The sequence below is a fragment of the Medicago sativa genome, chromosome 2 (genome assembly GCF_051527215.1).
Source record: "Medicago sativa cultivar Bolivia chromosome 2, Bolivia_mono, whole genome shotgun sequence".
In the NCBI taxonomy this organism is placed as follows: Eukaryota; Viridiplantae; Streptophyta; class Magnoliopsida; order Fabales; family Fabaceae; genus Medicago; species Medicago sativa.
The window spans coordinates 55118249-55145977 of record NC_140750.1 but is presented as its reverse complement, the minus strand read 5'-3'; the positions used below and the strand labels follow the sequence as shown (position 1 = coordinate 55145977).

Sequence of the window (27729 nt, the reverse complement as noted above, 5' to 3'; positions counted from 1 at the left end):
TTACTTTTGGATTTCTTAACCAGCGCACCGGAGACACCGATTAGCAAGACCCATTTTTAAATAAATACCTTTTATAAAAAAAATATTGATTTTTAAAAAAAAAATATAATTGGTGACCGGCATTTCAATGATATATATATATTTTTTTAAGGAAGGCATTTCAATGTGGTGTCAGGAAAGATTTGGTGTCAGGAAATATAATTGGTCATTTCTTAATGTTCAAATAATAACTGACTTTTTTTTTTTTTGACACAAAATAATAACTGACTTTTAAATTAAGCTTTCTGAATTTACACTAAACATGTAGAACGGCGATATTTGTTATTACACTAAACTTTGATATTGAAATAAAACTTTGATATTAACTATAGTTAAAATAAAAGTTATGGATTTAAATTTTTTTGTACTCTCTCAAAGAATTAATTGGTCTAGGAAAGATTGTGATGACTGATTGGTTTCTTCCACGAAAATTGTGATTGAAAGACACATTTCCACAAAATTCCATATTGACTCGTAGGAAGACTTAATCAAAGTCACATGAATTGGGCTTTTTCCTAAATAATTTGCCCCTTGATTGTGTTAACCTAGATATGAATGTGTCCCCTTTTTCCATGGATTAGAACGTGATTGGAGGGTGTAGTACCGTGTGAGAAAAACTGTAAACTTGTGTTATACGGACAAAGGGCACCGTTGCTCTCAAAGGAGAATGGTTAACTTGTAGTGCACGTAGAGATGATCTTCATTCAAATTGGAGAGAGATGATCGAGTATCATTTTTCTTCATTTTCATTATAGAAATACCTTTTATTAGCACATCTTTTCTCCCATGTGAGAGTGGTAGCTTTTTCTTCCAACAAGAACCTTCATTGAAAAACACCAACACACAGAAGCAATCTTGCAAACAAGACTCCTTGCATTCTTCTAGACTACAAGGACTCAGTGTTGCGTAATCAGATTTAGGCCAATAAGTGTTGGACAATTTTGTCATCATGTGTATCATTTTCTGAACCCTGATATTTCCATCCTTGACAATTGACTTGGGAATTTGGCTCGCAACCCCCAAACATGTTGTTTGAATCGTCTAGAGTATACTCCCTCCGGTCACTATTATAAGCAAATTTTGACTTTTTAGATTCATTCAATAAATGATGTATGTAGTCTATATTGTAGGCCACATACATCATTTATTGAATGAATCTAAAAAGTAGAAATTTGCTTATAATAGTGACCGGAGGGAGTATCCTTCTAGAGAAGTACACATTGGCCTTTGGTTATCTCTAAGGGTACAAATGCTATTCGACCCACAAATACTTTTAACATTGTTAAATGTAGAATTTAAACAAATGTTTTCAGGTATTGCCTTTGCCACGATCCATCGTTGACCTGTTGTTTTTGGATTTCCAAACTGTTGTATTTGGATTTCCAAATTCTATTATTTACCGAAGTTGTTACTAGGTTGAGTCACGACCAGGTCGCTCTCTTTAAGATGTTTCGTGGCACTGCCCAAAATTGTGCAAGGCAGACTATCAACCACGCCGCCTCCAGGATAAAACAAGCCCAACTACAATTGTGCGGTTAACTACTGCAATGTAGAAAACCGTTCGAGATTTACACCCTCGAATATGGTACTAAGACCACTCTTTAATACTGAAACCACTTTAATATGGTATTGTTACCACTCTGTTATGGTGCTGAGACCACTCAAATATGATGTTACCACCATTTTAACTTTAATTTCTCCAAAGTATCTATATGACACTACGACCACTCAAATATAGTGATATCACCATTTCCACTTTTTAATCTCTCCTCAATTAGAAAAATATTGCAAGAATATTTATATACTGTTAAGATCATTCTTAATTCCGACGGGACATTATTATTCCAAAAAGGGACTATGATCTTAATAGTACTCTTTATTCCGAAGGGACTTATATTATCGAAGGGACTATGTTTTTAAGACCATTCTTAATTCCGAAGGGACATTAAACCGAAAAAAGGACTATGGTCTTAAGAACACTCTTAATTCCGAAGGGACAGGAAAAAGGAGATGAAGAGAAGAAAGACTCGTCAACACAAGTCAAGAAAGGGAGAAGAGAGAAAGAGTTCCTGACAACTCAATGAAACTCTTTGGTGTGTTTTTTGAACTGAGTGGAGTCCTCTAATTATATAGAGATTATGTCACTGTTTTAGCAAAAATTGCGACAACAGTTACTCAAATGGATAAGATTAAAATGGAGTTTATCCATTAATCAGTTCAACAACACTTGTGGATATGATCAAAAGAAACAAATCCACAAAAGTGGAGGAAACAAACTATTGGATTTGAATGAAGGAAATATAAGAAATTTAATTAAATTTTTATTCATATCACAACCACCATAAGCTAAATTTATGGGAAGTGATATTCTTGAATAAAAATAATAATTACTATTATTTTTATCATTATCAAATATTTAAAATTAAATACCTCAATTTAAACACTACTAATGTGTGATTTCTATTTTATGTGGGACCCCCACACTCTTATTTTTTCAATTCACACAACATTAGATCAAAGTATAATTACTTGGTGTTTAATCTTCCAATTTATTTTCCAACATCGCACTAATGTTCCAACAATCCCCCACTTGAATTTAAAAAATGGTTTCAATAATAACGCCAAAACGTTTCTATAAGGTTGCTAATAAACAAAGGTGTCGCCTACAACTTGAACCTTTGCATAGCGGATAATATTCTATTTAACAAGAGTTGCTTAAAGCATTGAACTCTATCTCAGACATAGAACCCGCACACAAATCTTTTCCTAAGGTGTAATCTAAAAGCCCGTGCGTTTTTTGGCCCTGCACGTATATCCCAGTTTTAACGAACGCTCTAGGTATTCTGCCCCGAATCCCATAGAAACCGGCCTCAGTTCCACATTTGTATAGGTGAGTCTATCAAGAGTACTCATGTAGCTATGTACTCCACTCAACATAGAGTATAGATCTCATTAAGAGTTTCTATTATCTCATCCTTCTATCGATGCAGGATTCATGCTTTCTTAATTTTTCTCATAACATGTTCTATCACTCATTGTTATTACCCATTGAACCTATTTCTTGGGATCTCCAGTCATGTAGGTCGGGTTACCATCACTTGTGACCTTTGGGCATTAGTCCCATCCTATTGGATGTGTTTAGGACTTTCTTTCTAGCAATTCCTTTCGTCAAAGGATTGACTAATTCTTTATCAGTACGTGCACGATATACTTTAACCGTTCCTTTAGAGCTCTCTAATTATTCTGTGTTCGTACCTTAATTATCGTTTCTTACCATTGTGGTAACGATTCTCAATTTTGTAATAGCTGCAGACTATCACAATAAATTAACACTTCGGACAACAGTTTCACCCACTAAGGGTTCTCAGCTAGCAAGTATCTTATCAACTTGCTTCTTCACTAGTTTTCTCTAGTGTTCTCATCCCAGATACATTCCATAGTGGGTTGAGTCAATATCATTTGTTTCAACAAACAACTCCTACAATGATGCTCAATGTGCAGTCACTGGTCGCTTTAAGACTCATCTGAAGGATGTTCTATTTTGTATTTTGTACCATTCAAATACAATAGGTTACTTCTTATAATTTAATCTTAAAGTCATAGTCTTCTTAAGGCACCTCATGACTCTTTCAATCGCATGGCAATGCTTCTCATTTGTCTACTAGTAAACTTGCACAATAGTTTCACGGCATCAGTAACGTCGGGTCTAATACATTCAGTGGCTTACCTAAGGACTGTCAATGATGCTCGCATATTCTGTTTGTTTAACTTCATCTCAAGCGCTCTTACACTTGGATCATAATATATGCTTGCAAGTTTACACTCAAATAATAACATTTCCTTAAGATCTTCTCAACTTTGTGAGATTTATAAAAAAAAATTCTCTTTTTTTCTGATCTAGTAATCTTGAAACCAAGAATTACTTCAACTTTGTCTAGCTCTTTCTTATCAATGTTGTTTTATAAACAATGATTTCACATAATTCATAACATGAATCATTAGATCAAATATGAGTAAGTCGTCTTCATAGAGACATATGATCGTGCAAATATTATTTGTCACTTTCATTCACTTTATACTCATTCGATAACATTATCATGATTATGCCATATCCTTTTTCGGTCCAAAACAGTTTCTTAAGTTTTGTAGCAATCTAAAAAATTATGCCATATCCATTTTATCATCATTAATGATAGTCTCACACAAGTAATGTTCGGATCTTTATTCACAATATAGTTTGATTTTTTGAAAACAAATTTCAAACAAGTTCGACAACGTATATGTGAATATTTTTAGCGTTGTTGTTATAACAACATACACTTCATGGTTTCAGTTAAAATATATATTTTTATAGCTTGATTTATCCTTAATGTGGTTAGGGACAACTTAACCTCAATAAGTAACTTCTTTGGTAGACATAGAAGATCAAAACGTCTTAAAATTGTTGTTTTTGGATTTCCAAATTCTATTATCTACCGAAGTTGTTACTAGGTTGAGTCACGACCAGGTAGCTCTCTTTAAGACGTTTCGTGGCACTGCCCAAAATTGTGCAAGGCAAACTATCAACCACGCCTCCTCCAGGATAAAACAAGCCCAGCTACAACTGTGCGGTTAACTACTGCACTGTAGAAAACCGTTCGAGATTTACACCCTCGAATATGGTACTAAGACCACTCTTTAATAATGAAACCACTTTAATATGATATTGTTACCACTCTGTAATGGTGCTGAGACCACTCAAATATGGTGTTACCACCATTCTAACTTTAATTTCTCCAAAGTATCTATATGGCACTACGACCACTCAAATATGGTGATATCACCATTTCCACTTTTTAATTTCTTCTGAATTAGAAAAATATTGAAAGAATATTTATATACTGTTAAGATCATTCTTAATTCCGACGGTACATTATTATTCCAAAAAGGGACTATGATCTTAATAGTACTCTTTATTCCGAAGGGACTTATATTATCGAAGGGACTATGTTTTTAAGACCATTCTTAATTCCGAAGGGACATTAAACCGAAAAAGGGACTATGGTCTTAAGAACACTCTTAATTCCGAAGGGACATGAAAAAGGAGATGAAGAGAAGAAAGACTCGTCAACACAAGTCAAGAAAGGGAGAAGAGAGAAAGAGTTCCCGACAACTCAATGAAACTCTTTGGTGTGTTTTTTGAACTGAGTGGAGTCCTCTAATTATATAGAGATTCAGTCACTGTTTTATAAAAAATTGCGACAACAGTTACTCTAATGGATAAGATTAAAATGGAGTTTATCCATTAATCAGTTCAACAACACTTGTGGATATGATCAAAAGAAACAAATCCACAAAAGTGGAGGAAACAAACTATTGGATTTGAATGAAGGAAATATAAGAAATTTAATTAAATTCTTATTCATATCACAACCACCATAAGCTAAATTTATGGGAAGTGATATTCTCGAATAAAAATAATAATTACTATTAATTTTATCATTGTCAAATATTTAAAATTAAATACCGCAATTTAAACACTACTAATGTGTGAGTTCTATTTTATGTGGGACCCCCACACTCTTATTTTTTCAATTCACACAACATTAGATTAAAGTATAATTACTTGGTGTTTAATCTTCCAATTTATTTTCCAACATCGCACTAATGTTCCAACAATCCCCCACTTGAATTTAAAAAATGGTTTCAATAATAACGCCAAAACGTTTCTATAAGGTTGCTAATAAACAAAGGTGTCGCCTACAACTTGAACCTTTGCATAGCGAATAATATTCTGATTTAACAAGATTTGCTTAAAGCATTGAACTCTATCTCAGACATAGAACCTGCACACAAATCTTTTCCTAAGGTGTAATCTAAAAGCCCGTGCGTTTTTTGGCCCTGCACGTATATCCCAGTTTTAACGAACGCTCTAGGTATTCTGCCCCGAATCCCATAGAAACCGGCCTCAGTTCCACATTCGTATAGGTGAGTCTATCAAGAGTACTTCTGTAGCTATGTACTCCACTCAACATAGAGTATAGATCTCATTAAGAGTTTCTATTATCTCATCCTTCTATCGCTGCAAGATTCATGCTTTCTTAATTTTTCTCATAGCATGTTCTATCACTCATTGTTATTACCCATTGAACCTATTTCTTGGGATCTCCAGTCATGTAGGTCGGGTTACCATCACTTGTGACCTTTGGGCATTAGTCCCATCCTATTGGATGTGTTTAGGACTTTCTTTCTAGTAATTCCTTTCGTCAAAGGATTGACTAATTCTTTATCAGTACGTGCACGATATACTTTAACCGTTCCTTTAGAGCTCTCTAATTATTCTGTGTTCGTACCTTAATTATCGTTTCTTACCATTGTGGTAACGATTCTCAATTTTGTAATAGCTGCAGACTATCACAATAAATTAACACTTCGGACAACGGTTTCACCCACTAAGGGTTCTCAGCTAGCAAGTATCTTATCAACTTGCTTCTTCACTAGTTTTCTCTAGTGTTCTCATCCCAGATACATTCCATAGTGGGTTGAGTCAATATCATTTGTTTCAACAAACAATTCCTACAATGATGCTCAATGTGCAGTCACTGGTCGCTTTAAGACTCATCTGAAGGATGTTCTATTTTGTATTTTGTACCATTCAAATACAATAGGTTACTCCTTATAATTTAATCTTAAAGTCATAGTCTTCTTAAGGCACCTCATGACTCTTTCAATAGCATGGCAATGCTTCTCATTTGTCTACTAGTAAACTTGCACAATAGTTTCACGACATCAGTAACGTCGGGTCTAATACACTCAGTGGCTTACCTAAGGACTGTCAATGATGCTCGCATATTCTGTTTGTTTAATTCATCTCAAGCGCTCTTACACTTGGATCATAATATATGCTTGCAAGTTTACACTCAAATAATAACATTTCCTTAAGATCTTCTCAACTTTGTGAGATTTAAATAAAAAAATTCTCTTTTTTTCTGATCTAGTAATCTTGAAACCAAGAATTACTTCAACTTTGTCTAGCTCTTTCTTATCAATGTTGTTTTATAAACAATGATTTCACATAATTCATAACATGAATCATTAGATCAAATATGAGTAAGTCGTCTTCATAGAGACATATGATCGTGCAAATATTATTTGTCACTTTCATTCACTTTATACTCATTCGATAACATTATCATGTCATTCCTTAAGAGTTTATTTTAGACCTCACAAAGAATTATCTAACTTACATACCTTGTTTTGTTGTCAATGAATCACAAATTTTTTCAGGTTGTTCCATATAGATTATGCCATATCCTTTTTCGGTCCAAAACAGTTTCTTAAGTTTTGTAGCAATCTAAAAAATTATGCCATATCCATTTTATCATCATTAATGATAGTCTCACACAAGTAATGTTCGGATATTTATTCACAGTATAGTTTGATTTTTTGAAAACAAATTTCAAACAAGTTCGACAACGTATATGTGAATATTTTTAGCGTTGTTGTTATAACAACATACACTTCATGGTTTCAGTTAAAATATATATTTTTATAGCTTGATTTATCCTTAATGTGGTTAGGGACAACTTAACCTCAATAAGTAACTTCTTTGGTAGACATAGAAGATCAAAACGTCTTAAAATTGTTGTTTTTGGATTTCCAAACTGTTGTATTTGGATTTCCAAATTCTATTATCTACCGAAGTTGTTACTAGGTTGAGTCACGACCAGGTAGCTGTCTTTAAGACGTTTCATGGCACTGCCCAAAATTGTGCAAGGCAAACTATCAACCACGCCGCCTCCAGGATAAAACAAGCCCAGCTACAACTGTGCGGTTAACTATTGCACTGTAGAAAACCGTTCGAGATTTACAACCTCGAATATGGTACTAAGACCACTCTTTAATAATGAAACCACTTTAATATGGTATTGTTACCACTCTGTAATGGTGCTGAGACCACTCAAATATGGTGTTACCACCATTCTAACTTTAATTTCTCCAAAGTATCTATATGGCACTACGACCACTCAAATATGGCGATATCACCATTTCCACTTTTTAATTTCTCCTCAATTAGAAAAATATTGAAAGAATATTTATATACTGTTAAAATCATTCTTAATTCCGACGGGACATTATTATTCCAAAAAGGGACTATGATCTTAATAGTACTCTTTATTCCGAAGGGACTTATATTATCGAAGGGACTATGTTTTTAAGACCATTCTTAATTCCGAAGGGACATTAAACCGAAAAAGGGACTATGGTCTTAAGAACACTCTTAATTCCGAAGGGACATGAAAAAGAGATGAAGAGAAGAAACACTCGTCAACACAAGTCAAGAAAGGGAGAAGAGAGAAAGAGTTCCCGACAACTCAATGAAACTCTTTGGTGTGTTTTTTGAACTGAGTGGAGTCCTCTAATTATATAGAGATTCAGTCACTGTTTTATAAAAAATTGCGACAACAGTTACTCTAATGGATAAGATTAAAATGGAGTTTATCCATTAATCAGTTCAACAACACTTGTGGATATGATCAAAAGAAACAAATCCACAAAAGTGGAGGAAACAAACTATTGGATTTGAATGAAGGAAATATAAGAAATTTAATTAAATTCTTATTCATATCACAACCACCATAAGCTAAATTTATGGGAAGTGATATTCTTGAATAAAAATAATAATTACTATTATTTTTATCATTATCAAATATTTAAAATTAAATACCGCAATTTAAACACTAATAATGTGTGATTTCTATTTTATGTGGGACCCCCATACTCTTATTTTTTCAATTCACACAACATTAGATCAAAGTATAATTACTTGGTGTTTAATCTTCCAATTTATTTTCCAACATCGCACTAATGTTCCAACAATCCCCCACTTGAATTTAAAAAATGGTTTCAATAATAACGCCAAAACGTTTCTATAAGGTTGCTAATAAACAAAGGTGTCACCTACAACTTGAACCTTTGCATAGCGGATAATATTCTGATTTAACAAGAGTTGCTTAAAGCATTGAACTCTATCTCAGACATAGAACCCGCACACAAATCTTTTCCTAAGGTGTAATCTAAAAGCCCGTGCGTTTTTTGGCCCTGCACGTATATCCCAGTTTTAACGAACGCTCTAGGTATTCTGCCCCGAATCCCATAGAAACCGGCCTCAGTTCCACATTCGTATAGGTGAGTCTATCAAGAGTACTCCTGTAGCTATGTACTCCACTCAACATAGAGTATAGATCTCATTAAGAGTTTCTATTATCTCATCCTTCTATCGCTGCAGGATTCATGCTTTCTTAATTTTTCTCATAGCATGTTCTATCACTCATTGTTATTACCCATTGAACCTATTTCATGGGATCTCCAGTCACGTAGGTCGGGTTACCATCACTTGTGACCTTTGGGCATTAGTCCCATCCTATTGGATGTGTTTAGGACTTTCTTTCTAGTAATTCCTTTCGTCAAATGATTGACTAATTCTTTATCAGTACGTGCACGATATACTTTAACCGTTCCTTTAGAGCTCTCTAATTATTCTGTGTTCGTACCTTAATTATCGTTTCTTACCATTGTGGTAACAATTCTCAATTTTGTAATAGCTGCAGACTATCACAATAAATTAACACTTCAGACAACGGTTTCACCCACTAAGGGTTCTCAGCTAGCAAGTATCTTATCAACTTGCTTCTTCACTAGTTTTCTCTAGTGTTCTCATCCCAGATACATTCCATAGTGGGTTGAGTCAATATCATTTATTTCAACAAACAACTCCTACAATGATGCTCAATGTGCAGTCACTGGTCGCTTTAAGACTCATCTGAAGGATGTTCTATTTTGTATTTTGTACCATTCAAATACAATAGGTTACTCCTTATAATTTAATCTTAAAGTCATAGTCTTCTTAAGGCACCTCATGACTCTATCAATAGCATGGCAATGCTTCTCATTTGTCTACTAGTAAACTTGCACAATAGTTTCACGACATCAGTAACGTCGGGTCTAATACATTTAGTGGCTTACCTAAGGACTGTCAATGATGCTCGCATATTCTGTTTGTTTAACTTCATCTCAAGCGCTCTTACACTTGGATCATAATATATGCTTGCAAGTTTACACTCAAATAATAACATTTCCTTAAGATCTTCTCAACTTTGTGAGATTTATAAAAAAAAATTCTCTTTTTTTCTGATCTAGTAATCTTGAAACCAAGAATTACTTCAACTTTGTCTAGCTCTTTCTTATCAATGTTGTTTTATAAACAATGATTTCACATAATTCATAACTGATAGGCCAAACCGCAAGTGCACGGTCTATCGAAGTAATAGTAGTAAGTAGAGTTATCGTTTCGCTAGGGAGTTGGTCAATCCAATTAGCTTTTAGAAATTGATTAGAAGAGAAAGAAATAAGAAGTTGGAGAGTGCAATTTTTGAAGGTAAATAACAATAGTATTAAAAAGCCTTGGGATCATTGGTTCATCATAATAACGAATCTTTTCACAAGCAAGCCTTAAACTTATAATTAAACGTTAATTGTAATTACTAAGGACAAGTCTCTCTTTAGCATATCACAGCTCCTCTCGAAGTCAGTGAGTGTATCCCTCCAACAACCACACCTATTCTCATGGGTGATTGCCTTTGGGACCCTTGAAGATCGAAACTTTATGTGTCCCAAGGTTTGCTAGACTATTCTCATGTTTCGCAAACCTTGTCTAAATTCACTTGTTCGGATATCAAAGCTCTGCGTTCGCTTTATGAATTGATATCTGTGATGATGAATTAACCATTATCAAACCCTCCGCGTTCGCTTCCACAGTTTGATAATAATTAATTCATGTTAAAACGGTGAATTTAGATTAGGAATTAGGGTAACAATTAATTAGGGTTTAAGACTTGGCTTGATCCGGATTACGTCATTAGACTTATCCAACAATCCCAAGACAAAGAAGAGTCTACTCACTAACGTTCATCGTAGACATGGGGGAAGAAGAGAGAAAATAACAGTAAAGTAAATTGCAAAGAAAGTAAAAGGGAAAATAAAGACTTTTATTAAAATAGCAATTAAAATAAACAAAGTAAAGGATGATTGTTTATGGTGGAGAGCTACTCTATTTATAGCTTTACATTTGACTTAGAAACTAAGCAACTAAAAGGATAAAACGGTAAAGCTACAACAGGGTAACTTGGGCTTGAAGAAAAGCAGCAAAACAGGTCCTGGAGACGGGCACGGCCGTGCCACATATTGGCACGGGCCGTGCCAAGCTTCTGTTTTTGGGGGAACATATTTTTGTCCTGTATCTTCGTATTCTTGCGCTGTATTTGTTCCAGTCCTCTTTCTTTTGCTCCAGGGCACCTTCCACCATATATTTATTCCTAAAATAAAATAAAACACAATTTGAAGTAAAATATTCTAAACTAAAATAAAATGCAATAAAATAAAATCAAATCTAAAATAAAACTAAACTAAATAAGGCAATAAATAAGACTATCTATGACTCATCAAACTCCCCCACACTTGAATCTTTGCTTGTCCTCAAGCAAAAGGCAGCAAACATAGCAGCAACAAAAGATTTGATTATGGCAATATTAAGAACAAATGTCTCAAAAGAAAGGCTTTGCTTCAAGTACACTAATTACAATTTCAAATACTTCTCATGAACCTATTCTACCCAACATCAAGTCTCAAGTGAGTGTGTGTGTGCAGTCCAACCCTTTTCTTGCTCCTGTATAAGACAGATATTATGAGGAATAGGTTCTATCCTTAGTGCTAAAGTAACCGAGAAAAGTCCTTTCTTCATTTCATATAAGAGTGATGGGAATTTAAGTTAAGATTGAATTAATTTAACAATTAAGCACAAGGGGCTGCAGATGCTTAGGGGCTATCTATCCTCGTAGGAAGTCTTCTCGGATGTAATTGTCCTTTCCCCCTAGATTCAAAATCACCCTAAGCAGTGCTGCAAAATTATTTATTTGTTTCATCTCCGCATAGGAAGTCTTTTTGGATGTAATTGTCCTTTCCCCCTAGCATTGATGAATTTGTTTCACTTTAAGTTCAAATTAAGGAGTCACCACCACAACTAGGAAGTTAGAATGTAATTGTCCTTTCCCCCACATGTTGGTGCCATTCTCCCGCCCCATTTATCATTAATAAATTAAAAGGAATATAACAATTAAGAACAATTTGATTAATTTTCCCACACAAACTTATACTACTTTTACTCTTAAGACTTTAAAGGGTCTAAGTTAACACTAAAGATAGAACGTGTTCCTTAAAATACCTATTCATACATTTACTCAAGGATTGCAACCGGGTGCTTTTCTCATTGGAGAATTTTCACATTAAAACAAGATATGGGTATAGCAAGAACACAAGAAACACAAGAAACTACTTTTATGTACAAGAAACAACCTTTAAAGAAGAGACAAAACAAAAAATTTTCATGCCATATTTACATTAAAAACAAGCTACTTAGTCATGCCTCTTGCTATAAAAACAAAACAAAAGAATAAAGTTCAAGGGAGTTTGGGAACACTACGACTCTAGACACTTTATTAGCCCCCCCCCCCCCCCCCCCCCACACGTAGGGGAAGCATTGTCCTCAATGATTCAAAGAAAAAGAAATTAAAAAGAAGGAGAAGAAAGAAGGAGAAGAAAGAAGGAGATGAGTAGAAGAAGAATGAGAGAGATAGGAAGAAGAAGAAGAGAAGAGAGGAAGAGGAAAGCTCACATTTGTTTATTGAGGTCCGTAAGGAGGACCTTGAAGTTGGAGGTGTTGCATCATCCGACGGAGCATCTCATTATTTTCATCATTGACACGGTTGGCCCTTTGAACTTCATTGCGAAGGCCGGAGATTTCAACACCTTGCCTTTGTTGCTCGGTGCTCATCCTCTCGATCTCATTATGAATCCATGTCCATCTTTGATTTTAATTAAGCTCACCGGTTTCATGGCCATGGTGCCCCTCTTGGTGCAAGTTAGCACCTTCTCCCTCATCATGGTGCAAGTTAGCACCTTCTCCCTCTTCATCATCTTGCTCACCAAGAACCTGCACATCATTAACATACAACCAATTTTCTTCCACCTCGGTGGTAGTCCGAGATGGGTTAGGCAATAAAAACACGATTGGCATATTTAGCTTAAGTTGGTAATGGAGCGGTGGACGATGTTTGATGAAATTCATAGCAATAAGGGTTTCTATGTTAAGCCTATTGTTTCCCTCAATTGGTTTGATCCCCTCATCTTCACCCACTCCAAAACACCTAGCTATATATGTAATGATGCCACCCACCACTATGTCTCCTCTACCGGCCGGTCTAGTACCGCCAAAGTCTAGGTAATCAATCAAATAAAAACAAGTATTGACGGGGTGGTTGTGGAGCATTGCCCATAGCATGAACAATTCATCGGTTCTAGTGTTTCCTAGCTCGGTTCTACCCCAAATAGTGCAAGCCATTACCCTCTGAAGGTACCTAAGTACGGGGTTGTGAATGTTGCTAGCTTTGTTTGCCCTAGGGACGTATTTGTTAAGACCGGTGATTTGTTTCCAAAAGGCAGCTGGGTCATAGTTAGCCGGTTTTAGACTAGGATCCCAATGATCATGAATATATCCTTCATTTGCAAAACCTAAGGCCTCACAAAAGTGTTGAAGTGACATGTCATAATCAATATTCATTAACCGTAAAACAACTCTATGGTTAGGGTTATCATAATCCAACTTATCTTTGGTAAAATCTATTGAGCTCAAGAATTCATAAGTGAAATTTTCATAACCCCGCATAGGTTTCAGCAAATCAGTCCATCCTAACTTTCCTATCAGCCTAGAAACATCATCAAAAAGTGTTATACCCTAATTTTGGACCTAAAAATACTTGTTCATTTCTTCTTTTCTTGCATTTCAAGTCATTTGATATGTCTCTGATCAATTGCATCTTTCTCTGCATTTTATTTCAATGTTATTTGCAAAATTCCTAGAAAAGGGCATTTTAGTCATTTCCCATGTCAAAATTTCTTTCAGTCTTTTAAAATTTTGTTTGAGTCTTTTCAAGTAGTTTGAATAAGTCCTTATTCCCATTCTATGTCAAAATCCATTTCAAAAATTGCATTTGAAGTCATTTTGAGTCAGTTTTGCCCCTAGGGGCATTTTGGTCTTTTCATGTGTCAAAACTCTGTTTAAATTCTAAAAATTGTCTCTGAGTCTTTTAATTCGCTTGTATGAACTCTTGCTTTAATCCCTTGTTAAAAAATCATTTTAAAGTTGCATTTGAGTCGTTTCGAGTCATTTTAGTCCCTAGGGGCGTTTTGGTCATTTCACATAATATTTCTGATTCGTTTTAATTTGATTTGTTGTTTTTAATCGTCTCGCTTTACGTTAATTTTCAATATTACTTTTTCAATTCAATTTTAGTTTTCATTTTGGTCCTCGTACTTTTGTTATTTACATTTTAATCCTTTTTAAGTGTGTTAAGTCCAAGTGCCACGTGTCCAAATGTTATTAGTCCACAAAAGTTTGTTAGAGTCCAGTGCCACATGTCCCATTCCAATTGGTCCAAGGCTTACCACACCACCTATAAAAGTCAAACCCATTGTCAAATTTTCAACACTTCAATCATTACCAATCATTTTCCACAAAAATCCACACAAAAATAATAAAATCAATTTTCATTTTTTCCCTCTTCTCTTACTTCAGCCGTAACAAACATCACCTCCACCCTAACAAACTCCTCCTCCACCTTCAACCACCCTAACCACCACAAAACCACCACAACAACCACCATTATCATCATCATTCAACTGCCACCTACATCATCATCTTCATCTTACCTCAATCATCATCACCAATCTTCAATCAATTAATCACCGATTCATCCATTAATCACTTATTTCATTACGTTAATCGCTTATTTCATTCACGGACAAATCAAAAACTCATCATGTTTTCGTAACCAACACGAAGAGCTCATCACAATAATCACGGCCAGAATTGCAAACCAGAGAAAGAGAGAGTGGTACGAAGAAGGATCCGCCATGTCTGAAACTCAAGATCGCTGTGGTTTCTTTCTTTGTTGCTGATTCTGTTGATGATTCCGCTAAAACTGTTGGAAACGGCGTCGTTTTCCGTCGCGAATCTGAGAACATTGGAGCTGCGGTAGCCAGGGCAGTGAGTGCTGGAGCAGTTGCCGAAGGAGAAGTAGCCGAGTGCGAAGGCGCGGTGGCCTGTTCGTTTCTGTTCATGTTCATCCCGATCTCAGGTAGTTCGTTTTCCTATTTCTACGCATTACTTGATCTTAGATTTAAAGTGTATCTGATTTGTTTTGGAATCTTTGAGACCGGATTTGAGTTCTAGGAAGAAAAGGATGTGTAAAACTTAAAGAAAATTTCGGAAATGGTGACGTTTGTGACTCCGACGCGGTGGTGCCACCACCGGCCACCGCGCCGGAAGTTTGCTTTGATCGGAGAAGAAAGGTCTGAGAGGCGGTTGTATTTTGTTAAGGGGAGAAGAGATGTTGTTCGAAGTAAGAAGAAGGAGAAAGGAATGAGGAAGGAACAACAACGTTGCTTGCTTTTGTCCAATTTTCATTGATCCATTTTTGACCCATGACCCATGGGCTTGACCCATAACCCGCTCCATTACCCAATATCCCTCAGGCCTGGTTGCTTCTTTGGGCCCATAGCAGTATTTCCTTGTTACTGCATGTTGTTACTACGCGCACCCCCCTCCCCTGTGTGTTCTTGGTAATTTCTCGCTGTTTACACCCCCCGCATGTTTCAAAATCTTTGATAAAATTCCTAAAAAATTTTCATGTATTCTTGATCATTTTCTTGACATTTTTTTGGTGTTTTTATGTGTTAAATCTTGATTAAAAAATATGTAGTATTTTCTTGTTAAAAGTTTACCATTTTTTGTTGAATATTGTGAAATTTTACATGTGTTTGTGTCTAAAAATTCTCTAAAAAAACTCCAAAAATTCATATACACTTCTTGTTAATTTTGTAGTGTTTTGTGATGTTTTTTTTTGCATATTAAAATTGATAAAAATAATGTGGTTAATTTTTTACTATTTTGTGATATTTTGTGCTAAAAATTGATGAAAATTTGCTTGATTCCAATTCCAATCCCTTGATGAATGCTTGTGACCTATGCCACTTGATTTTATGGGGTTTTATCCACTGTTTGTGTTTGATATTGCTGCATAAGTGTGAATCTTGATAGGTTACTTAGTTTACAAGTTACTCGTGTAAATAAATAATGTAAATATGCCTAAGTTTGCTTCCAAAATGTCAAGTTAACCATGTTGCCTTAATTCTCATTCCAAGACTTGATTCTAAACCTTTAAAAAAAATGTATTGGAATGTGAGAATTATAGGTCATATGGCTCTTGCATTCTATGAACAAATTTTAGTCATGTTTGCACTCATTTTGCCTTTATTTTGGGTTGTTTTCCATGCTTTGTGCTATAGTGTGTTTCTTGCTCTATTTCTTTTGATATTACCATGTGTTACTAACCATTTCATTTCATGTTTCATATATTTCATAAGCATCTCCATTTCATCCCATGTTCATCTCTATTTTTCTTGCAATTTAATTTGTACCAAGGCTTAGAATGTAATACTTAGGAGCTTTTGTAATATTTTACTTCATGCAATTTTTAATTTCTTGCAAGACCATAGAATGTATCTAGGGTATGATGTAAAGGACAATGGACTCTAATGATGTACACCGACACAAGCACCGACACACGCACACACTTCACTTTAGATATATAGTTAGAATATGCATGTTTAGATGTATGTTTAGGATTGTATGTTTAGATGAATGTTTAGGCTTATTACTTAGAAAAAATCAATTTTCCAAAATATATGAACAAACTTCACTCAAATCATTTTCAAAATAAACCTTGGGATCAAAATCCCATTGTAATTTTCCCTTTTATTTTCTTAATCAAAAATTCAATGAAAATTAATCATACTTTGACCATATTTTGCAAATAACTAATCCCACCTCACCTTTTCTAAATCTCATGCCCTTGAGGCCTCTTTCTATTCTTCAAATTCCAATTTTCAAACTTAAAATCAACCAACAAAAACAAAAACATTTTTTGGAAGAGAACTACGGTGGATTTGATCCCTTAAACGGGTACGTAGGCAAGGAACAAAATTCCTTCAATTCAAATAAAATAAAAATCCAAACACATTCTTCTCCCTCCAAATCTTCACTTAGTAAACTCTTAGGCTTAATACCACTTTTCAAAATAGCATTTAAAAATAAAGCGCGCGCGTAGAAATTAAAGACGGTTCCTATAGGATACTATAGTCGTTATGGGTGCCTAACACCTTCCCGTAGCGAAAACAACTCCCGGACCTCGATTCCAAAGGGTTTTGCTTACTTTTTCCCTTCCCAAGAAAAAATAAGATATCACCGGTTAAAAGGTTCAAACGTAATCAATGTTTGACACCCGAAAAACCAAGATAAAACAAAAAGCTCTAGCACATCCAAAGTATTGGGATCAGGATAACGAGAAGGATGCAAGTGTTTAGAGATGAGATTTTTATACCTGTCCCTTTGGTTGTTGTTTTTGAACTGGATCCCATGATTCTTCACTTGGGCTTGCTTCTTTGGGGGAGGTCCTCCTTGAGAGCTTGCTGGTTCTTTACCACTTCTTCTTGAAGCCATTGACCCTTGTTGGAATTGGTTTTGAAGGTTTAGGGTTTGGGAGGATTTTTGGTGGATAGGATTGGTTTAGGGTTGGGGTTGATGTTTAAGGAAGGTTTGTTGGTTTGGATGTGGAGATTGGTTAAGGTTTTGTGGTGTTTGGGTTAGGTTTTGAAAGATTAGGTTTTTGGTGAATTATGGGTTTGAATGGATGAAAGATGTTTTTGATTGGTGGTCTTTGTTTTGGATGAAGTTTGTTGTTGATTGGTGAAAGAATTGAGTGATTTGGTTAAGAATTGAGGGAGATATGAGGGTTTGAAGGTTTGAAGGTTATGGAGGTTTAGAGAGAAGTTTGAAAGATGAAAGAGGGTTGTTGTTTGTGAATGAGGAAGAAGAAAGAAAAATTTGTATATATGGGCAACAAGAGGTCGGGCACGGCCGTGCCACCTATTGGCACGGGCCGTGCCATCTTTCTGACTTCATCCATCATTTTTTTGCTTCAAAACTTGGCACGGCCGTGCCATACCTAGCACGGGCCGTGCCTCTTCTCTGGTCCTGGGGCTTCAAAATTTTTCCATTTTTTCGAATCAACTTGGACAATTACCTACAAAAATACTTAAAACAAAGAAAAACAAAACAAAAGCGATTAAATGCGTGGGTTGCCTCCCACGAAGCGCTCTTTTAATGTCATTAGCTTGACGGCTAGAAAGAGTCCTTAGAATGGATCAAAAATATCATATTGTGTAGATGACGCTATAAAACGTTCTTTCACAACATGATCGTTAAGCATGCAACAAGAGTAAAGAGCGGGACCCTTCATAACATTTTCCAACTCGTATCCTACCATTTGATCACTCACTTGAAAGACTATCCTACCAAGTTTAACATCAATGAGAGCTCCCGCAATTGCGAGGAAATGTCTACCTAGGATTATAGGGACGTCGTCGTCCTCTTTAATGTCAACGACTACAAAATCAGTGGGGATGTATATCCCCTCTATCTTAACAGGTATGTCCTCGACAAATCCTACAAGTTTCATGGTAGAACGGTCAGCTAACTTTAATTCCATTTCGGTAGGTTTCAACTCTCCTATCCCTATCCTTTTAAGAAGAGACAAAGGCAGCAAACTAACACTAGCTCCTAAGTCACATAAGGCTTTGTTTATGGTTTCATTCCCAATTTCACACGGTATGGCAAAGCTACCTGGATCTCTAAGCTTAGGGGGTGCTTCTTGGATGATTGCACTAGTTTCCTTAGCCAAGGCTATTGTCTCGTTATGCTCTATAGCCCTTTTCTTTGAAAAAATTTCCTTTAAAAACTTGGCATATAGAGGCATCCTAGACAAAGCTTCAGCAAAGGGAAGTTTAATGCAAATCTTCCTAAGTATGTTAACAAATTTTTCAAACTTACCCTCTAGTTTAAGCTTTTCAGGATTTAAGGGGGATGGAGTTTTGTTTTCTTCAAGTGGTTTTGCTTCTTCTATCACAACTTTATCACCTAAGGGCTTGACATTCTCTTTCCCAATGTTTTTAACCTTAGCAAAAGTTTCGCCTAACTTAGTACCCCTAAAAGATATGACATTAACTTGGGCTTTGGGATTGGCTTTGGTTTGACCAGGAAAGACTCCCGGTGTTTGGGAAGATGTAGCCACTTGTTGAGCTATTTGGGCGATTTGTGTTTCAAGCATTTTAGAGTGAGTAGCAATAGAATCAACCTTGGTATTGAGCTTGGAAAGAGAATCATTCAGAAATCCAGTTTGGTTTTTAAGTTCTTGAAGTTGTTTGTTTTGGTTGGCAATATAATTTTCCAACAAAATTTCCAAATTGGATTTCTGAGTGAATCTTTGGTTGTTTGCATAACCGGGTGGTGCTACTTGTCCATAGGGATTTTGGTTTTTATAAAAATTTTGATTTTGTCGCATCCCTTGGTTGTATTGAGCATAATTCATTTGCTCAACACCGTTAATAGCACTACCTAGTTGGCAATCAACACCAGCATGACCGGTTATACCACATATTTCACAAGAAGGAGTAGAAGCAGAATTGATAGCACTAACATTGAGTTTTTCAAGTTTTTCGGTTAGTGTATCAATTTTAGAAGCGAGGTGGTCATAGTTAGAGACTTCGTACATACCTGCCTCCTTTTTGGAGGATGAAGAACTAGTGGTGGCTCTCTCGTCGGTCCATTTGTAATGATTTTGAGCCATGTCTTCAATCAAGGCATACGCCTCCGTGTAGTTCTTATTCATAAGTGCTCCACCAGCAGCTGCATCAACAGACATCTTAGTGGTATAAGACAAGCCATTATAAAAAGTGTGGACTATAAGCCACTTCTCTAGGCCATGGTGGGGACAAAGTCTTAGCATTTCTTTGAAACGCTCCCACGCATCATAGAGAGATTCCCCATCTTTTTGGTTGAACCGCGTGATTTGGTCTCTAAGTTTAGCGGTTTTAGATGGTGGAAAGAAACGGGCAAGGAATGCTTGCCTCATCTGATCCCATGAAGTAATGGAACCGACTTCGAGGGAATGGAACCAAGCGCTAGCTCTATCCCTTAAGGAAAAGGGAAAGAGATGAAGTCTTACGGCTTCTTGGTTCTCCTTCATGGTTCCACTAATTCGTAGGAAAACAGAGATGTGAAGATTGGGATCCTCAGTGGGGGATCCCGAGAATTGGTTTTGCTGCACCAAGTTAAGTAGGGCAGGCTTAATTTCAAAATTGTCATCCTTAACCGTTGGGTACACAATAACAGCTTGTGGCTCAGCCGTAGACGGCGTTGCATACTCTTTGAGATTGCGATTGGCCATGGCGGTGTTATTTTGTGCTGCTCTCCTTCTTCTATGTAAGAACCTTTCGATTTCGGGTATGAATACCGCTTGATTTCTAGTTCTTCGCATAAAAGGTTGAGAACCCAAGAAGTTAACGATAACAAAAAATAAAAAGTTAAAAATAAAAAGAAAAGAGAAAGAAGAGAGAATTCTAATCACTAAGAAAAAGCTAATTAAATTAGTTAACTCCCCGGCAACGGCGCCAAAAACTTGATAGGCCAAACCGCAAGTGCACGGTCTATCGAAGTAATAGTAGTAAGTAGAGTTATCGTTCCGCTAGGGAGTTGGTCAATCCAATTAGCTTTTAGAAATTGATTAGAAGAGAAAGAAATAAGAAGTTGGAGAGTGCAGTTTTTGAAGGTAAATAACAATAGTATTAAAAAGCCTTGGGATCATTGGTTCATCATAATAACGAATCTTTTCACTAGCAAGCCTTAAACTTATAATTAAACGTTAATCATAATTACTAAGGACAAGTCTCTCTTTAGCATATCACAGCTCCTCTCGAAGTCAGTGAGTGTATCCCTCCAACAACCACACCTATTCTCATGGGTGATTGCCTTTGGGACCCTTGAAGATCGAAACTTTATGTGTCCCAAGGTTTGCTAGACTATTCTCATGTTTCGCAAACCTTGTCTAAATTCACTTGTTCGGATATCAAAGCTCCGCGTTCGCTTTATGAATTGATATCTGTGATGATGAATTAACCATTATCAAACCCTCCGCGTTCGCTTCCACAGTTTGATAATAATTAATTCATGTTAAAACGGTGAATTTAGATTAGGAATTAGGGTAACAATTAATTAGGGTTTAAGACTTGGCTTGATCCGGATTACGTCATTAGACTTATCCAACAATCCCAAGACAAAGAAGAGTCTACTCACTAACGTTCATCGTAGACATGGGGGAAGAAGAGAGAAAATAACAGTAAAGTAAATTGCAAAGAAAGTAAAAGGGAAAATAAAGACTTTTATTAAAATAGCAATTAAAATAAACAAAGTAAAGGATGATTGTTTATGGTGGAGAGCTACTCTATTTATAGCTTTACATTTGACTTAGAAACTAAGCAACTAAAAGGATAAAACGGTAAAGCTGCAACAGGGTAACTTGGGCTTGAAGAAAAGCAGCAAAACAGGTCCCGAAGACGGGCACGGCCGTGCCACATATTGGCACGGGCCGTGCCAAGCTTCTGACTTTGGGGGAACATATTTTTGTCCCGTATCTTCGTATTCTTGCGCTGTATTTGTTCCAGTCCTCTTTCTTTTGCTCCAGGGCACCTTCCACCATATATTTATTCCTAAAATAAAATAAAACACAATTTGAAGTAAAATATTCTAAACTAAAATAAAATGCAATAAAATAAAATCAAATCTAAAATAAAACTAAACTAAATAAGGCAATAAATAAGACTATCTATGACTCATCAATAACATGAACCATTAGATCAAATATGAGTAAGTCGTCTTCATAGAGACATATGATCGTGCAAATATTATTTGTCACTTTCATTCACTTTATACTCATTCGATAACATTATCATGTCATTCCTTAAGAGTTTATTTTAGACCTCACAAAGAATTATCTAACTTACATACCTTGTTTTCTTGTCAATGAATCGCAAATTTTTTCAGGTTGTTCCATATAGATTATGCCATATCCTTTTTCGGTCCAAAACAGTTTCTTAAGTTTTGTAGCAATCTAAAAAATTATGCCATATCCATTTTATCATCATTAATGATAGTCTCACATAAGTAATGTTCGGATCTTTATTCACAGTATAGTTTGATTTTTTGAAAACAAATTTCAAACAAGTTCGACAACGTATATGTGAATATTTTTAGCGTTGTTGTTATAACAACATACACTTCATGGTTTCAGCTAAAATATATATTTTTATAGCTTGATTTATCCTTAATGTGGTTAGGGACAACTTAACCTCAATAAGTAACTTCTTTGGTAGACATAGAAGATCAAAACGTCTTAAAATTGTTGTTTTTGGATTTCCAAACTGTTGTATTTGGATTTCCAAATTCTATTATCTACCGAAGTTGTTACTAGGTTGAGTCACGACCAGGTAGCTCTCTTTAAGACGTTTCGTGGCACTGCCCAAAATTGTGCAAGGCAAACTATCAACCACGCCGCCTCCAGGATAAAACAAGCCCAGCTACAACTGTGCGGTTAACTACTGCACTGTAGAAAACCGTTCGAGATTTACACCCTCGAATATGGTACTAAGACCACTCTTTAATACTGAAACCACTTTAATATGATATTGTTACCACTCTGTAATGGTGCTGAGACCACTCAAATATGGTGTTACCACCATTCTAACTTTAATTTCTCCAAAGTATCTATATGGCACTACGACCACTCAAATATGGTGATATCACCATTTCCACTTTTTAATTTCTCCTCAATTAGAAAAATATTGAAAGAATATTTATATACTGTTAAGATCATTCTTAATTCCGACGGGACATTATTATTCCAAAAAGGGACTATGATCTTAATAGTACTCCTTATTCCAAAGGGACTTATATTATCGAAGAGACTATGTTTTTAAGACCATTCTTAATTCCGAAGGGACATTAAACCGAAAAAGGGACCATGGTCTTAAGAACACTCTTAATTCCAAAGGGACAAAAAAAAGGCGATGAAGAGAAGAAAGACTCGTCAACACAAGTCAAGAAAGGGAGATGAGAGAAAGAGTTCCCGACAACTCAATGAAACTCTTTGGTGTGTTTTTTGAACTGAGTGGAGTCCTCTATTTATATAGATATTCTGTCACTGTTTTAGCAAAAATTGCGACAACAGTTACTCTAATGGAGAAGATTAAAATGAAGTTTATCCATTAATCAGTTCAACAACACTTGTGGATAGGATCAAAAGAAACAAATCCACAAAAGTGGAGGAAACAAACTATTGGATTTGAATGAAGGAAATATAAGAAATTTAATTAAATTCTTATTCATATCACAACCACCATAAGCTAAATTTATGGGAAGTGATATTCTCGAATAAAAATAATAATTACTATTAATTTTATCATTGTCAAATATTTAAAATTAAATACCGCAATTTAAACACTACTAATGTGTGAGTTCTATTTTATGTGGGACCCCCACACTCTTATTTTTTCAATTCACACAACATTAGATTAAAGTATAATTACTGGGTTTAATCTTCCAATTTATTTTCCAACATCGCACTAATGTTCCAACATGACCGTTTCTTAGATCTTTAGGATGATATGAGAGGGTAAAAACTCCATCATAATTGATTGTTGCTTTGTGGTAGAAGCCATCATTTGACACTGTCTTATTTGGATTGGTGATTATTTTAAACACTGACCGATTCATTTTCGATATGTATAAGAACAATCCTGACTTGTCAAATACAAATTTTTTGCCAAAATTTGATGATTGATTTTCAGGATCAACAATGCCACTATCATAGTAAGCATCTGGTTGAGTACTGTGGCTTGTATTTGTATGGAAATTTATGAGGTTGAGGAGCACATCTCCTTTTTCTTGTAGGTGAAGTTCAAACTTTCCACGCGAGAAATTGAATTCTCCTTGTCGAGAATAAATATAGTTATTTGACTTCATTTCTTGACCAGGAACTAATGTGTCGGTGAAATGATTGAAACTCTGCCATAATACAACATAATTTTGGTCTAGCAATAGAAAATTTCCATCATCCTTCATTAGACCTCTTGAAATTCTACCTAAAGAAAAATATGATGATCTCCATATCTCTAAACCTTGAGGGTTGGTGAGCATCAACCCATGAGAACCATCTAATACCAATGTTGATCCCTTAGGAACAGGGTTGTCACCATTTGCATACCAAATGATGGAATCGGTTTGTATTTTGTCATACCGTATAGCTAGCAAGAAAAGCTTATTTGGAAGTTGGTAAAATCCAAATGCGAAATCTCCCGAAGGAGAGAGCCAACGACTTGTCCCATTTCCAGCAGTGAGTGAGTCACCTGGACTCACACTTCCACCCAAAGATCGCATACTACAATATAAAATTTTTATGAAAGACAGAAAAAGAGAGACAAACAATTTGCAAAAATTGAAAGTAAAAACACAATGAAAATAGAAAATATTTTATGAAATAAAACAATTCTCTGCCATTTTAAACCTCCGTTTTTCAAACTGTTGATCAATTAGAAAAAGTCACATTATTAAAATATTGACTTTGATTATACGTACTTTAGTTGTAAGTTGAGAGGATGTTTTATGCGAGTGCGTTGGTTCAAACTAAATACTGTTAATTGGAGAAAAAATTGCAAGGACTAACCTGCCATCATTGCTGGAAGCGGGGCAAAAGATGATTTTGTAAAGTTTAGATGAACAACTGAATGTGTTTTCCCCATTGTTGTTAGGGTAGCTATAGGCATGAGGACATGCTGTCTTGAATGTGAGAGCATAAGAACTTGGATCACAAGTTTCGCTAGTTGAAAAATTACTCTTAAGACAACAAAATTTTTCCAAATTATCTGTAGAACAAGCTCCTTGACATGCCACATCATTCTCATTTTCCATCACCTTAAGCTCCGTCGGACACATAGTATTCAGATTTGCAGGGCAACCCGCGCTGCTGCAATTGAGATTCTCACCGGAAGCACCCATAGGAGTCACTGCTATGGAGATGTTGAAACCTTCTACCACATTAACGGTATAAAAATCAAGTCCATCGTTTCCTAAACGAAATTCAGCGCGCGTTGCAGGCAGAACTGTTGGAACACTAGTTAATTCTAGTGAGAAAATTGGAAAGAAAAACACTATGAAAGAACTAGTGTGTAGGTGTGACTTAAAAATGTCCCACATTGGAGGGTCACCCCAACTAGTAAGTGTTTATATATGGGTCGTGGATTAAAAAAAAAAGATATATATATTTTTTGTTACTTGAAAATGTTAAATTAATTAATTAATTAATTTAATCATTATCCGTAAGCGCTACGCGTAACAAATAAATTTGTTACGATCCAACCCGATCCAAAACGCGTATCCAGAAACTTCCGGATATATCCAATTAAGAAACAAAACGCGTTTGCTTAAGGATTAAGCAGACTTAATCCCCAAGTCACTCGTTTTTTGTTACAAACTCTCCCTATAAAAGGAGAAGTTCGCCCCACTCATTCTTCACACCGAAAAGAATTTCATTGAGTTGTCGGGAATTCTTTTCTTCTCTTCTCCCTCCGACTTGCGATAACGAGTTTCTTCTGCTTCTACTCCTTTCTGTTCCTTCGGTATTAAGAGTGTTCTAAAGACCATAATCCCTTGGTCTTAAGTTCATAGTCCCTTCGATAATATATGATTCTTCGGAATATAGAGTACTATTAAGATCATAGTCCCTTTTCGTAATACTAATGTCCCGTCGGAATTAAAGAATGATCTTAACAGTATATAAATTATTTCAATAATTTTCTATTTAAGGAGAAATGGTGGTATCACCATATTTGAGTGGTCGTAGTGCCATATTGATGTTTTGGAGAAGTTAGAATGGTGGTAACACCATATTTGAGTGGTCTCAGCACCATAATAGAATGGTAATAATACCATATTAATTTGAGTGGTCTCAGCACCATAATAGAATGGTAATAATACCATATTAATTTGAATGGTTTCAATATTAAAGAGTGGTCTTAGTACCATATTTGAGGGTGTAATTCTCGAACGATTTTTCTACAGTGCAGTAGTTAATCGAACAGTTGTAGCTGGGCTTGTTTTATCCTAGAGGCGGCGTGGTTGATAGTCTACCTTGCACAACTTTGGGTAGTGCCACAAAACGTCTTAAAGAGAGCGACCTGGTCGTGACTCAACCTAGTAACAACTTCGGTAGATAATAGAATTTGGAAATTCAAATTTAACAGTTTGGAAATCCAAAAACAACAATTTTAAAGTTACATATTGAGGTTAAGTTGTCCCTAAACAGATTAAGGATAAATCAAGCTATAGAAATGCACCTTTCGACTGAAACAATGAAGTGTTTGTTGTTATAACAACAAACACTAAGAAATCCAAATATCACTTTTAATGGTAAAACGTGAAGTTATTGTGGATAGAAAAATTGTCTCTCGGCACTTCCACTTAGTTTGGCATAACATAATGTTCTTTATTTAATAAAAGGATTAATTAAACCTCATTCTCTGTTTGTTATGCAATCGATTGTTAACTTGGTGAGTATAAAGCAGTTTGCTTCTGTAGCCTCGTGGAGTAGCTAATGGTCCAGCTATAACCAAAGTTAATAGATGTAATACCGAGGAAAAAAGGACAATTTACCATCTAAACAGTCCATGTTTATATGTACAAAATATCAACATTGAAAAATCAAAGAATGGACCAAATTGAAAAGGTTTTTTGATGAACTAGAATTTATATGAGAAACTTGTTCTAAATGTTTCATATAAAATTAAGAAAGAATCTGAATTTCAGATTTCTATCGAATAAGACTGAGTTGACTCAGACTCCAAGAGAAACTTGTGTACCATGCATTCTTGTGGAAAAAGATTGCACTTTGATGGTATGTTAAAAATTAAATTCTCCTTCTATTTTATTAGTTGTGAGATTTTAATATTTGACATATCAAAACTGATCATGAACAAGAGTTTAATTTTTGAGTAACTTGGACTTAATTCCAACGTTATATAATTAGACAATTTTATTTATTGCAGTCAAGATATATGAACCAAAAAGTTCATATAAATCAGAATTTAGAGAATTGAATCTCTAAACATAATAAATTATGATATGTGTTAATTTGATGACACATAAATTAGAAATGATAAAATGATATTTTTATCATATTTATTGATGACTGTGAATTTTAGAAAATAAAATTGATGTGCTTGAATGTTCAATTTTTATAACGAAAATTGAAATTTATAGAGTACCCAAGTCTAAGAACAAAAATTTTAATTAAGAAATTTTTGAAGAAAAAACAATCCAACTTGTCTTATTTTTGAACTTGGGATTGTCTAGACTATATTTAGATCCTGGACCCCAAGAGAGTTGAACTCACTAGTAAAGCGTATGAATATGTATTCATCGAGTATGCGATAAATAACGAAAACATATAGGTTTTATGACCTAAATGTTAAAGTGATCATAGAATTTAATAGATGTCGAATTCTATGTAAATATTTACCCCTTTAACTAAAGAATAGTGGGGGCACTAGTGGGGGCTCTAATGGGAGCACGACATTAGTGGGGGCAAAATA

At 35.3% G+C, this 27729-nt stretch overlaps 1 non-coding gene and 1 pseudogene across 1 annotated transcript; one reads left to right on the top strand and one right to left on the bottom strand.

The window, feature by feature from the left end:
* Positions 1 to 516: 516 nt before the first annotated feature.
* LOC146949019 (G-type lectin S-receptor-like serine/threonine-protein kinase RLK1) lies at positions 517 to 26807 on the bottom strand (annotated as a pseudogene).
* Positions 20008 to 20114, top strand: LOC146949020 (small nucleolar RNA R71). Its single transcript, XR_015029410.1, has one exon. It is a non-coding gene; the product is annotated as a small nucleolar RNA R71 (small nucleolar RNA).
* Positions 26808 to 27729: the final 922 nt, after the last annotated feature.